The sequence below is a fragment of the Cynoglossus semilaevis genome, chromosome W, assembly GCF_000523025.1.
Source record: "Cynoglossus semilaevis isolate Cse_v1.0 chromosome W, Cse_v1.0, whole genome shotgun sequence".
Taxonomy (NCBI): Eukaryota; Metazoa; Chordata; class Actinopteri; order Pleuronectiformes; family Cynoglossidae; genus Cynoglossus; species Cynoglossus semilaevis.
Genome location: NC_024327.1, coordinates 1,651,840 through 1,665,543, shown reverse-complemented (window position 1 = coordinate 1,665,543; position 13,704 = coordinate 1,651,840). Strand labels below are relative to the sequence as shown.

The window sequence follows — 13,704 nt, the reverse complement described above, 5'->3', positions numbered from 1 at the left end:
GCTGCGGCGGTTGAGGAACCTTTTTCTGTGACGACTGCTGCTGCTGGTTGGTGCTGGGGGGCCTCTCGATCACGCCACAGTTCTGGGGAGACTTAATGCCGCAGCCGGGAGTGTTGGACGGCGGTGGAGGTGGCGGAGGCTGCGGAACGCCGCCGCCCACGTTACCGGTGCTGGTTCCGCCGCTCGGCCCCGGACCTGCTTGTTGGATGAGACTGCAGCTGTTCATGACTATGCGGGTGCCGCCCGGACCTGTGGAGGAGGCGAGCGCCGGCGCGGGAACAAACGAGCAGCTGCTGGACTGGGAAGAGGCCGAGGAGGAGGAAGACGAGGAGGGCGTGGCGGAGCTGGAGGACGAGGAGGCGGACGACGAGGGAACCACGGGAGCTGACATTCCGCCACCGTTGTTGGCACTCCCCGTGCTGCTGCTGCCTCCGCCAATGGTGGAGTCGTAGCTGCTGGGGTTCTCGTAGTTCTCCGTCGTGCTCTCGATGCTCCCCAGGTCGCTGAAGCCGCTGTCCACCACCTGCTGAGAGTGGTCCGACACCGACGGCACGTCCATCATCGGGGACGTCTCCATGTTCTGCTGGGAGGGCGCAGACAGAGAACTGGGGTGCTCCGGCGTGATTTGAGCGTAGCCCGCTCCACCTCCTCCGCCGGTTGCCGTTGACCCACAGGGAGCAGGTGTGCGCCCCCTGGCCCCCACAGGTGCTGTGTCCATAATTCCTGAGGGCTGCCCTGGACTGTTTACGGTGTGCATTGGCTGACTGGTGAGGGAGGGCACCGGGGGATTGGGGAGGGGGCTACTATGCTGGGAGGCTCTGCACTCCTCTACTAAGGCCAGGGTGTCCTCCTCCGTCTCACCCGTGTGGCTGTAACTTTGCAGGGTCCTGCAGGCGGCTAGCGTCTCCTCACAGTCCTGATAGGCCCCGTGGTGGGGCTGGGGTTCGGTCTCCTCGTCCTGCGCCTCCCCCTGAGTCAGCGACTGGACGGCCTGCATGGTCTCCAGGTCCAGCTCGTTCGAGTGGTGGTGGGGGATGTGTGGGTGATGGTGGCCGAGCTCCTCCTTGAAGTCGGACTGCTGGTGAAGGTGGGAGTGTAGGTTGGCGTGCTGGGGCTCGAGCAGGAGCGCCACGTCCTTGTCGTCGGTCTGCTGAGGCTGAAGCCCCAGGGGCTCAGAGGGAGCAGGCCTCGTTCGCCCCCCGGGGCGCGGGCCCCTGGGTGGTCTCCGCCTGCTCTCTGCGCCGCCGTTTCTCCTGCTCCGGGTCAGCGGAGGAGGGCCGGCTTTTGGTCTCCTGGACCTCCTCCGGCTCGATGTCGTCTTCGTCGTTTTCCTCCTGCTTGCTCACGTATACCCTAGCGATGTTGTTTTCCATGTCTAAAAAAGCCTCGCCACCTTGGGGTTCTTCTTTAACCGGAGGACAGCTCGCCCGGGAGGCGGGCTCCTCCTGCTGGTCGTTAACGTCATTGTCGTCGGAGTCCTGACTTTTCCTCTTTTTGCTGCTGCTCTTCTCCTCCAAGTGACCGTCGCCTTCGTCGTCTGCGTCGTGGTCATCATTGCGCCTGCTCCCTGAGCCGGGGGTTTTCGCTCCTCTGTTGTTGTTGACGCTGCCGCCGCTGGTCATGCTGCAACACTCCTCGTCCTCGTTGTTGTCGTCGTCGTCTCCCTCCCTGTCGCTGCTCTCCTTGTCCTTCGGTCGCACCTGAGCACCCTGAGGCTCCGAGGTCGAAGAGGAGGACGAAGGAGAGAGCAGGAGGCAGGACGGCGGACGCACGGGTTTGTCCTCCTCCCAGGCCCTTTCGTTGTCCTCTTCCTCCTCTTGGTCGGAGGTGGGAGGAGGTTTGGGGGCAGGTTGTGGCGGCTGGCAGAGGACCCTGTTCTTAGGTGGCCTCCCCCGCCTTTTCGGAACGTTGTGCTGGACCAGCTGAGGGAGGTAGTTGTCTTTGTACAGGTCCCTCTGTTTGTTGTCTTTGTCCGTGCTGGACCTGCAGACCTGCTCCACGCTGCCGTCGTCCTTCAGGAGCGAGCGAGGATGTCCGAGCTGCTTCTCCTGCTGCGCCGCCGCCTCTGCCTGCGCCTGCTGCAGGTACCAGCTCCGAGGCTTTCGTCCGGGCTTGATCTTAATTTTGGGAGGTGTCGGGTCTTCGCCCAAGGTGGGACTGTTCGCGGCGCCTCTCTGGCCCGGCCCAGAACCGGGTGGTTTACCGGGGCCGCGTTTCTTCCAGTGCAGCGGTTTGCGACTTTTCCCCTTGGGCCATCCTTTCTTCTTCTTCTTGACAGGCGCCTCACAGTTAGCATCCAGGCTCTTCGACGGAGATGAAGGAAGAGCCGGCATCAGCACCGGCTCCATCTCTGAAGAAAAGACGAGACAGAATTTAGACAAAAACGTCATGAAAAACGGATTTGTGGCCTATATATATCAATGTCCGACGTGGCCCGTGTGGTCCACTCACCGTCTTCGTCGGAATCAGAAGGGCTGACATGTCGCCCCCTTTTGGCAGCTGGGTCTAACAACCTCAGACCAGAGCGGGCAGGTGGGCAACAATGCAGTGGTGTCTCCTCCTCCAGCCGGGGCATGGGCCTCTCCGAGTCGGAGTCTACGAAGGCCTCGTCCAACACCTCCGTGGTCTCGGAGATGGTCTCCGTCACCACGCTGCTGTGTGGGTGGCTGCGCTGACGAAACCGCCGTTTCCTGATTGGCTTCTGAGGGAACGATTAAAGACGTTGTCATTTTTTATTTCAAACATTTACGATGTAGACAAGTCACAGAGGCTCGGGAAAAAAAAAATTCCAGATAAAGGGTTACCTTGCATTTGAGCGCCATCGAAGGTTTGGTCAGGACAGGTGGTGAACACGTTCTTCTGTCGTCTTCGTCGTCCTCTTCTTCGTCGTCCTCTTCTTCGCTGCTGTCGCTGAAGCTGGGTTTTCTCACAGGGGCCAAGTCGCCGAGCCTGGGCCCCAAAGGAAGCTGTGTCGGCCCCTCAGCGGGCTCCTCCATCACCCTGGGCTTTGGACCTCTCTTTTTTCTTGGGGGTCGCCCTCGCCGTGTGGGGGTCCTGGAGGAATGTCTGGCCATGTCTAGTGAATGAAACGCCGTGGAATCGGCTTGTCTGTCCGGAGAAAAAAGGGAGGGAGGGGAGGCAGCGGCGGAGCCTCCCTCCGTCCTCTCATCCTCCTGCCCCTCGTCGTTCTCGGGGGACTGGATCTTCAGCAGCTGACCCATGCGCGCGCTGTCCTTCACCTTTCCCCAAGGCCAACTCTTAGACAGCCGTTGGTGTTGCCTGCGCTCCCTGTGGGTCGACGGGTGAGACGGCGGTTGCTCCGAGGCCGCCGTCTGGCAGTGGAGTGGCGGGGACGGAGGGCTTTGGCTGCGGGAAAACATGGCGAGGCCTTTCCTCTCACCTTCCTCCTCGTTCTCGTCGTCGTCCTTCTTGCCCTGGTGCAGGTGCCAGGACGAGGGTGGAACTTTGTGACTTTGTGTCTTTTTCGGGCGAAAGACAAAAACGAAACAAAACGTTAAACGTAAAATTCACCACAAAACTCAAAAAACTTTTTCTCCACAGCAGAAGCGGTCGGGCCTTCAGGCAGGTGATATGGCTCGTCAGCAGCTTCTCTCGTCGCACCAGCACCAGTCTGATTATGACATCGGAGGGAAAAAAAAAGTGTCAGAACTCGTGCATGGGTTCTACTCTCTGCTACATGTACTCTGGGTTCCGACCTGTCTCCTCGCCGCTCCAGCATGTTCAGCCCGTGCAGGGTGGTGGTGATGTCCTGCGGACAGATGCCGGTCAGTTTGCTGAGGTGTCGGATGGAAATCTGCTCATCGCGGAGCTGGTGCACGCACTCCAGCACCACGCTCCGCCAGTAGGCCATGTAGGACAGCCTCCCCAGGTCCGACAGGGGCTTCTCTGGAGATCCTGGTTGGCCCTCACGCTTCGACAGCAGGTAGCCTAACGAGAGAAAGAATTCAAGAATAGACGTTAAAATCACCACATCGCCCTCTTCAATATAGCGGAAAGAGACGGGTCAGAGGGTGCGGCTGAGGCTGGAGCTCTTACTGAAGTCGATGAGGAAGCGACCATAGCCCCTGCGCTGGTACTGCGGAAGAATCATGATACACGATACGTTGTATTTCTGTTGACAGTGCTTTTCCTGGAACGCAGACACAGAGGAGAATCGCAGCGTTAGTGAAGAAAAAAAAACCATCTTTACAACAAGGCTCAAATCTTTTTTCGCCCCCCCCCCGATATACCTTTGAGAAGTAGCCCACTAGGTGGCAGCCTTTGCTGTCGTTCTGGGTCAGGACGTAGAAAAGGAAGGGTTCTACGTCGTAGTAAAGGGTTTTATGGTCCAGAAACAACTTGGCCAGTAGACAGAGGTTCTGGCAGTAGATGGTGCTCACGTTCCCGTCCACCTGTGGCGTCAGGTAAAGAAACACATCAACAACGAGTCACACACCAAGCGGTTGGGGGGGCAATTGAGAAAGTGGAGAAGATCCGCGGAGTTCTTCACCTCATACACGGAGACGTCGTCCTTCCGGTAGATCTCGTTGGCCGGAGGGTGGAACCACTCGCACTTCTTCATGTGCTGGTAGAGAATGCTGCGGCTCTTCATGTAACACAGGCAGAACTCGCACAGGTAGAGCTTTGGTAATCTGAGAGGAGGAGGAGCGAGAGAGAGGAGGGGGAGAGTGGTTAAAAAATTAACTCTAACAAGGTGAGGAGTCAGTCCTGGGGCGTCGGCTGACCTGCTGTACTCCTGGGGGTAGGGAGACGAATACCACGTCTGGATTTCAAACTTGCCGAACTCGATGACCGACGGACATCTCATCTGGGGGTCCGGTGGCCCCGTCACCCCGACTTTCTGCGAGGGAGCAACAGAGCCTTTTAGTCACAGTTCCGTCAGGCCTGTCCAAAGACATTTTTAAAAAAAAAACGTCTAATCTAGTTACCTGTAGCGCCACCTCCTGGATGTGTCTGAAAAGATCAATGTCTTTTTCTGTCAGGTTTTCATGGCCAGGCAGTTTTTCGTCGTCCTCGTGCCAGTCACTGCCGTCCTGATTGTCTGGGGATCGAAAGGTATCGTGAGATCGTGACGTCACAGGCGGCTTTCCCGTTTAAAAACTCCGAACTCACCCAATCTGTCGTCTCCCTCTCCCTTGCGGTTGGATTTTTTACGGATGCGAAACTGCTGGGAGTAGTCCACCATTTCCTGTCGGGCCTTCCGACCCTCGGGCGAGGGTGTGAAAAACTTCGAGAGCGCGTCGATGAGACCCTTGGTCTTGTTATTAAAGCGAAGGTCGCTCTGCAAGAGGTCGTCATCTTCCCGCATAGAGAAGAGCAGCTGGTCGTCGCCCGGGTAACCGTCGCAGGAGGAGCTGGAGGACGAGTGGGCGGAGGCCGAACGCTTCTGTTGACTCCGCCTGCCCAGCTTCTTGAAAGGCCGCCCCAGTCTGTGGTGAAAAGAAAGTTTCGGTTCTGCAGACTGTGCGTTGTTGTCTGTCAAAGAGCCCAAAAGGAGGCGCTAGAGAGATTGTTATTCACCTGTTTTTGGGTCGACCCGGTGTCGTGCTGTAGCGGTGTTTGAGCTGCGGGGACTTTTCCTGCGTAAGTAGCAATGGCTATGTTCTGCCTGCTGAAGCATCGTGGCCTTTTTCCTCGGTTGGCAGATCTGACAAATCCACATGCCTTGGAGAAAAGAAAAGTGGAAAAAAATGGCTTTGATTGGATCGGATCGTTGCCGGGCAGATAAAGAGTCCGGACCTGGTTGCAGATCCTGATCCAAACAAACGTACCATGAACATTTTGGGTTTTTTTTTTTTTTTAACAATCATGCACACGTACCTTTGGGCATCCGTGTCAGAGGAGGATCACAGCACTCCATGTGGAAACCCCGATCACAGGAGTCGCAGAAGAGCATGTTGTCCTAGAAGAGACGGACAGAACGTCAGCAGGACTCTCGGAGATTAACGATGTCTGCGTCGTGACCTTTCATGGTGATACGCAACAGCATTTGCATGAATTAAGTTAGCGAGGGTCGAGGTTCTGGAGGAAAAAAAAACAGGACTCTGATGCCGTCGGTCTACAACTTTCTGTTAGGACACTAGATGGCGCACTGCAGGGTGACAATTGACATTTGCTATGGTCAGCCTCTACTTTAGGTGGACCACAGAGTAGACAAGTGAAAAAAAAAGATTATATTATTCAAATAATTTACAACACTGCCCCTTCAGGTCTACTCTTGTACTGCCATGAATTCAGAAGGATTCTCACTTTTTTTTTATTTTAGTGCAAGTAAAAACAGCATAAAAATAACTGGTTTGTCGGTAAGAAGTAGTCGTTAAAGCCTGGGGTATTTCTGAGTACGATGCTTCAATCTTGGTCGCCCACCGATTTTTTTTTTTGTGGACAATCTCCCAATCTTCCCAGAACGTGTCAAACTCCATCAGGTCGGTTAGGGGAACCTTGGTGAAAAGGCCGATTTCAGATCTCTCCTGAGACCTTTAAATCAGGTTCAAGTCTGGGCCACTCCTTAGTCCAGGTGGAAGATGAACATTTGCTCCAAAAACTGGGAAAGAACCAACTCCCTCTCAGGGATGACCGACGGGTGAGAAACAGAGGAGAAACGTTGTCTGCTGAAGCCACAGTGACCATCGGGTTCTTGATCGCATCCCGGTTTCAGTATCCAGAGTATCCAGGCGGCCAGCTCTACGTTCAGGCTTGTTTCGTTTACAGATGATGGAGGAGCGCGGCGGTCACTGGAACCTCCGTTGACCTTCAGTGCCTCGTTGCGGTCCTGTCTCGTGGGAAGGTGGGGCGTACGGAAGCACTGTTTGCAGTAAACGGCCTGTTATGCTGGGTCTGCCGTGCGCTGCGGACTCTGGGGTATTATAAAGTATGGTTATGTGTATGTGAATTTTCAAACCTTGTTCGTCGAACGTATCACGGGTGAACTTTAATCAGATCTGAAGTACGATTCAAAGGAGTTATTTTGTACATGTTGTATTTTGTTATAATATATATAAACAATTCTCACTGTGTGGAGATTTTTTTTTAACGGAAACATCATGACGGAAACATCACGACTACTACGACGTCACATCCACCTGTCCTCTCACCGCGTTCTTTCCTTGGTCCTGGCAGCTGCTGCAGGTCTTGCATTCGATGCACTGCCACCAGAGGGCCTTGACGCGAGCGGTAAGTTCAGGTGAGAACTTCAGACAGGACGGGTGCCCTGCAGGTGGAGACAGAGGCAGAAGACCAGGTTAGATACGTCAACATCGTGAAATGTTTGGACGTCATCAGACGGAGAACGTTCCACTCACCACTGTTGCCACAGTCGGCACAAGAGACCAGTTCTTCGGGCTTCTTGTCGCGATTCTGCTCCTTGGTTCCCAAACAGAAGCTGCAGATGGGGATGGGCTCAGCCACCGGCTTCACAGAGAGAGAGGGAAACGGAGCAGAAGGACATGGGTTTAGGACTAGCAGTCAAACGACAGACACACAGTGGCCTTCTGTTCAACAACGAGGAACCGAGGCTTAAAATAAACCAGTTCATTAGCTAAATGATATTGTCAAAATAAAACAACTTACTGCTGCATGATTCGTGATGCAACGGTATCAACATTACACTAGTTTGATTTTTGTTTTTGGGGTATTTTTTCGTGGGTATTTCTGAATTCAAGCAACCTGCAACCTGTAGATACAGACGCAGCAACACTGTGGGGGCAACAACTGTTGTTTAACAGACAGTTGATCAATTAAAAGCTTGTCATCGTGGTTTTATTACCGTACTTACAAGTGTTGCTACAATATCACGTTAAATCACAGTACTACAAATACCACCATAGTACTACAAATACCACAGTGGTTACAGTCAATGCCAAAAGTCTAATTAGAATTTCTCCTCATAATTACGATAATTGTACTTATATTATATAACATTTGGGAAATTCGCCCGACAGCGACGTGTAAAACTAAGAAACAGCTCCTCCAGAGGCCAACAAGAAGTGTTCAGAATGTGACAAAAAAAATCATGCAAAAACTACAGCAAATTGTTCGCTTTGACACTAAAAAAAAAGGAAACGAAAAAAAAAAACCTGACAATAAATTTCAAATAATTACCCCGCAGGGTAAAATAAATTTTTATTTCATCGACAGGGGCCAGATGTTGGGGTTCGCAGGGCGGACGTGCCCCCCCCCAACACTTCCTCTGTGATCTCATTCATTGTCATGACAATCAATCCTAACTAGCTAAGCTAGCTAATCTATTAAACACCACTGAATGTGTGTGTGTGTGTGTGTGTGGGGGGGGGTGGGTGAAATGCTGATGTGAGAACTCTGGTTGACCCCCACTACAGCTGTGAGCAGAGGGCAAACGCGGGGCAGAACCTGCCCTTGCCCATTATGTTGTAACAAGCGCAAACTCAGCACACAGACAACTTTCGTTAAAGTATATGTTTACACGATGTTTTGTTACCACTAGGTATAGTGAGTATGTGTGTATCGCAAACATAGCCTAAAGCGGGGGTGTCAAAGTCATTGTCAACTGGGGGAGGCATCAACGATACAGTTTCTCATGAAGGGTCGGGTGTAACTGTAAGTAACTGTAAGTAACTGTAACTGTGGGTGTAACTGTAAGACCGTATCAATGTAACGACTTCATAAAGTATTATTACGTGTTTCGACAATTGACTATCGTTTATCCAAGATACAAATATTGTAATTAAAAAAAAGTAACGCATCACGTTAACAAACTCGGCAGCATCGACTTTATAATGAGGCAATAAAACACTTAAGAAACTTCAAAAAGAAAGATCACTGTTGCCAAAAGAGTTCATTGATGAGGCGGTATATACACAAATGTAGGGGGTCAACGCCGCCAAGCTAACAACAACAACAGACTGCAGTTTGAGTCTACGCCTTAGATCTGGGTGATACGATCCGAACCTCTTAACGCAATCTTTCTAAAAAACATCACCTCCTACATCACTTGTTCTGCAAAGACGAAGAGCGAACCGTTGTTACCAAACAACTACATATTTTCATAGTATAGCACCATCTTTGGCATTTAAAAAAAAAGTGCTATTAATAAAAAAACAAAAAAAAACAAGTTCTTCTGCTCCAGCAACGATTTGAACGCCCATTGAAACCGAGCTTCAATGGGGTTTAATTGGTCGGGATTTACAGGAGCCAATGAGAAGGCAACATGGTCTGGTCTGTGGTGAACGACAGGTTCTGAACGAACTCGTCCGTCAGATGATCAGCTTTTAGTCGACTCTAAAACTGTGGATATTTGAGCAGTGATTTGAACGTGTCGTACGACAATATTCCGGGACGCAAACACGGACTTGTGAGGTGGGTTCTACAAGAAGAGGTCAACAGGAGGCTGATCTGTGATCAGGTTACATCAGTGGGTGTGTCCAGCTCTCTGCCGCCTGTATGTCTGCCTCTCTCTCTCTCTCTCTCGCTCGCTCTAACTCTGACCCCCCCTCTCTGACTCCCTCATCTCCCCTTTCTCTCTCACCACAGACTCAGTCACTCCTCTCTCTCCCTTTCTTTTATTATTCCTTCCCAATTCTAACAGCTTTTTGAAGGGAGCAGCCCTGCAGCTGCTCTTCAGACCCTGCAGGAGGCTGGGAACCCTCTCCCCCAGACCTCCTTCTCCTTCTCCACCCCCTTCCTCTCTCTCTCCCTCCCTCCCACCGTTTCAATCCACCTCCTGAAACTGCGAGCTTTAAGTTAGTCCTGAAGCCTGGTCCTAACGCACACACACGGATGCTAACGACTGTCATGCTAGGGTGCATGCTACAACCGCTGTGCTTGAAGTTGCCAACCCACAACATTAGGACCATTATCACCATAAAAGGTTTTCTAGAAAAACAACATTTGTTTACCGGTGCATGCACCGTACCTTGTCTTTCTCGTGGGGCAGCAGTCGGACGGCTGGCAGCGATTCCAGGGATAACGCTACGCCGCTGCTATCCTGAGAGCTGCTGCGACTGAGCATAAAGAGCGGGCCCTGCTTCGCCACACGTCCATGGGTCACCGCTCTCTTCAGGGCCACCCTCAGCTGCTGGTGGAAGAGGTTAGTCCCCACGGAGCCACTGCTGGACAAGTGAGCCGCCACATCGGCCTGGCACTTGAGGAAGCGCTCGATGTTCTTTAAGCTGGAACCCCCTGGCTCGTGGAAGCCCTCCAGGGCCCGCTTGATCAACTTGTTCCAGTCAAGTCCTGGTTTCTTTGGCAAATGAGACTGAGATCCACCGCCACTACTTGTGCTGCTGCCACCTCCGACACCACCACCGCTTCCACTGCCGCCGCCGCCACCTCCACCACCACCACCTCCCCCGGAGCTGGGCTTTGGCTTGGGAAGAACCAAGCGTCCGGGGTTATCAGGGTCCTTGTAGGAATTTAGACCTTTGTTGGTGACCTTAAGGATAGTTCCATCCTTGACACTGAGTTCCAACTGTTCCAAAACAGTTTTGCGGTCCAGACCATGGGACATGTTGACGGCATTGCAAATGCGCTCCTCCGACGGCCGCTGTTTCTGCTTCTTGACCTTTTTGATAGCTTCTAAAATCCATTGCGTATACATGGGATTGGCCAGTTTCACCATGGCGGCGGTCCGAATGTGTAGACGCACTAGGGGATGAGCACGGTTAGCACACGGAAAATTAGATACAGGACGCCAAGGGTTGGCTTGGCCTGCGCCGTAGCGCTGCCGCAGTCTCTTCTTCTGCGCCCTCCTTCTGCTTTCTATCCCTTATCCTGAGGTCGTATGGGGAGTCCCTCGGAAGGTGAGCGTGAACAAAACGGGGAGGAGCAACTAACCATAGCACAGACCCCCTGAGCCAATCCTCACCCCGTAAAGTCCAGTCTTGTCCACCACCAGGTGTCAGCCAGGTGATGACCCCGGGCAAAGAAGCAGAAGGCTTAACGAAGAGACGCTGTGCTAAAAACAAAAACTGTTCGGTCCCCGAAATATACCGATACCAACAACGGTTGTTGATATTGTTGTTGTGAACTTGCTCAAATAGAACACTGTCGCATAAAAACTGTTGTTTTTATGTGGATGACAACACGAGGCGAGGAAATGTCTGTCGAGAATCTTTCTTTTCTTTACTTCATTTCTTGTCTTGTTTTCTTCTACTTGATCGGCAGCCGCGCCCCCTCAGACCTGGGATGGAGGAGAACCCACAGAGCCCAGCCAGTAGGCGGTGCTGATCATATTTGTGTCTACAGCGCTGGAATCACTTCAAAGCCTGCAAAACACAAAAGGATGTGGAAACGCACAAATGTTAGTGAAGAAACTGCAGCTCACGCGTGATAAAAAAAAAATCAGACCATAACTTGGGGAAAAAAAAAAGTATCTTAACTTTTACTTTTTTAGCTTCCCACAAAAAGAAAGGGCAAAGTTACTTTCTGTTTGGTAGAAAATGAATGCTAACACACACATTGTACAAACAGCAATAACAACTAAAAGCAAAAAAAAAAAAAATAGGTTATTAATTTTTTTATATATTTATATTTAAATATGTTATAACATAAAACAATGTTGTATTAATTTTGTAAAATGTCTGTAATTACTCTAAGGACGGATCTGTTAGACAAAAAATGTGTGATGACAAATGTTCAAAACATCAACCATCCTCATACTGGCATAAGACGATGCAAAAGTTTAAAACTAATCATACAAACCGCACCAAAACAAGCCCTAAATTTTGACTGTTCCGTATGATAATAAAGCAGACGGACGTACCACAAAAAGTTCGTTCGTTTAGTAGGTCTGACGTAACCAAACAACGTTCACGAAACTAAACCAGGTACCAAAATGTGTCAGTCTCTAACAAGCTAATGACCTTAATTGTATAATTACGAAGAACAACACAGTGACTGTATCACAAGTACAGGGAAAACAAACTGTGTTTGACTCTACAACAACGAAACACTTTGTTGTTCGTTTTTAATAGATAATTCATATACATTTTGTACTTTTGACACTATCAAAAATGTATCAATTAAAAAAAAAGCAACAACATGGACTCGGATGTTGACTGTTGTGCTACAGGGTTGCTAACGTAAACATGATGCAATCAAAACACTGGCTGTTTCCTCCGAATCCCCGGAAGGCTGAATAAAAAAACACAGCCAAAAGAACCAGGCTCCGGATATATTATCTAAACAAGTGCGGTCCACCTGACCGGTGGAGATACTTGGCGGCTAAATACCGACAAAAACATTCCCGCTAACCGCTGTTGTTAACCGAGCTAACTCGAGCGGCTAACTGGGCGAGCTAACGTTACAGCGGTGTTACTAACCGAAAACGTAAACAGCGTCGAATGTGAGTTCCGCCGTCGCGCAGACGTTAAAAGGCAACATTCTTAGTCAATCCCACAACAGGCATCGCCAAACGCGGCACGGCGAAACGAAGCGATCAATGTTCCTTAAAATGACATTCAAATATTAACGTAAGACCGCGGCCTTGTATCAAGCACAATACATCCTGCGGGCGGCCATCTCGACAAGCGGGCAGAAACGAAGACGTAAGTTTAACGCGTTCCGCTGTTTGAAAAAATGAAAGAAAGAAAAGCTCCGCGTCGTTCCCCGTAAGCTTCCCCTCAGCCCACGTAGCCCTGCCCCGCCGGCCGCGTCTCTGCAAATTGTCCCCATATTACCGACTTCTTTCCTCCACCAGTCGCTCTCCCACGGAACGATAACCTGCGGTGCAGTGAAGAAAAGGCCGCTCGAGCGGAGGACCTAGGCCTCGGATCCCCATCCTCTGTGCCCCCACCCACCTCCACGACTATCATCCCTACATATCCCTGCCTTCCTTCAGCTCTCGCGGTTCCCCACAGAAAGCCCGAGCTGGTTCGGGTTTGGTGGGGGGGGGGCTTCTTACCAAAAGCCCCGATTGGGGTTCTATTCCGCTCCCACGGGACTTACCGGAATTTCGTGTCGAGCCACGGTGGTGAAGATGCCGTAACGCGGTGGAACGAAGTCAACAACGAGCCTAAAAATATAGGCAGAGAGCAGAGGCTACAGAGCCGACGCCATCTTTGAGGGACACAGAAGCACGGCTGAGTGGGGGAGGGGAGGCATCCAGCCGTCAGGCACGGCCCAGGGACCGTCTGCATGGTGTCAGACGAGGAAGCAGGCACCGTCTCTATAATGTCACGAAGCAGTTCAGACCATCATTTGTGTATATATAAAAAATAAATATATACGTTTTTACGTATACGTACGTACATTGCAACATTAAAGACCCTTTCAAGTAGTTTGAATATAACTTCACTAACTTCAGACTATCGTTATTTGAAATTGGTGCTAAGATTTGTGCCTGAGAGCAAAAAAAATGTATGATGTTAACTTTTAATTTTTTTAAATTATTTTTAATTTTTTAATTTAATCTAAATTTTTTTTGCTACTTTCTGTTGCCTCCGGTCTCCAGCAACAAGTGCAACAACTTTTGTAGAACTCCACCCCGTGGTCATGGAACGATCAGCTCTAGCATCCAATCTTTCTAGAACAATTCAAAGCTCTACTTTTATCTAGTGATAACGAACTTCCTGGTTCAGGTCCGAAATCTCTAGAAGGAAATGACACTCGTTAAACGATGTCTTTTTTTAAAAATGATTTTTCGGGGTATTTTGATAAGAGAAACAAATAAAGACCCGCCCATGTCTACACTGATTGGTTTACTCAGGT

At 50.8% G+C, this 13,704-nt stretch overlaps 1 pseudogene; it reads right to left on the bottom strand.

Annotated features, from left to right (window-relative positions):
* Window positions 1-12,911, bottom strand: part of LOC103396914 (histone acetyltransferase KAT6A-like) — a 27,299-nt pseudogene extending 14,388 nt beyond the window's left edge.
* Between the last annotated feature and the right edge of the window lie 793 nt (window positions 12,912-13,704).